Genomic DNA, 1,077 nt, shown 5'->3' with positions numbered 1-1,077 from the left:
CCACCCCCTCACCCCCCGCCTGTCCTAATCGTACCTCAAACCCTTTATCATTTCCCAACGTATCATTCATCATCATTGTTTTTTATGACTCTTTTATTTGTTGTTTTTGTTTCTGTTTAATTCGTGGCATGCAAGGCTGTAACACTGGCGTCGGTGGTGTAGCGATAGGAGTTGAACTGTCGCACGCCGGAGACCCGAGTTCGTTTCCCAAGGGTTGGTTTTTTTATTTCATTTTTTTTTTTTTTAAATTGTTGTTGGGTTTTTTTCTGTGAGTCGCAACTGCATAAAGTCATATGAGCGCGCGGGAAACATCAAGCATTAGCGGTTTGGTCACAATTAATTTTGAATTTTGCACATGTGGCGGCCGAAGCCTACTCGTATCGATTTTAGGACCACAAAGAGACCTTTACCGTGCACAACTTGCACACGGGACCTCTGAGATTTTTCGCTCTTGTCCGAGAAAGCTAGCTATTCGGTTTTACCTGCCATAAGATCAGGGGTGAGGCTGAAAGACAGCAGTAAGAAGGAGCCAAGGAGAGGTCAGTAGAAATGCTGTAGAAAGAGTCAGGAGCCCAGAGGAGGGGGCAAAGGAGGAGAGGGGGTTGGGACAGAAAGTGGAGACGAAAGCAGACGACAGAACATGGTTAGAGAGCAGGAAAGGAGATGAAAGGGGACACTTTTAGAGAAGAAAATTTTCCATCGCTGTCAGGATTCGAACCCGGGACCTTCTGAATGAGAGGCGAACATCATAACCTCTCGACCTCGAGAGCCCACTTTCCCGAGTGGGGAGGGGAACATTTTTTGTGGAGTATCTCAGACTTTCCCTCTGTGATATTAGGGCCTACATTCCTCGCAACTCGGGTAGGCCCAGACAGACAGGGTCAGAATCCTGCCTCCAAAATGATCTAACGTGTGTCCATGGGGTCGTAAACACACCTACATATATCAATTATTTAAACATTTTTCGTAGCATTATTTTTATTGTCATTCTTGTTTTATTTATTGTTCTTGGTATGTTGAGCTTGTTACCTTTCAATGAGTCTTTACCCCTCCTTTTCCAACGTTAACCCTATGTAC

Source organism: Aplysia californica, unplaced genomic scaffold, assembly GCF_000002075.1.
Source record: "Aplysia californica isolate F4 #8 unplaced genomic scaffold, AplCal3.0 scaffold00273, whole genome shotgun sequence".
Taxonomy (NCBI): domain Eukaryota; kingdom Metazoa; phylum Mollusca; class Gastropoda; order Aplysiida; family Aplysiidae; genus Aplysia; species Aplysia californica.
Note: the sequence above shows the minus strand (reverse complement) of the source record.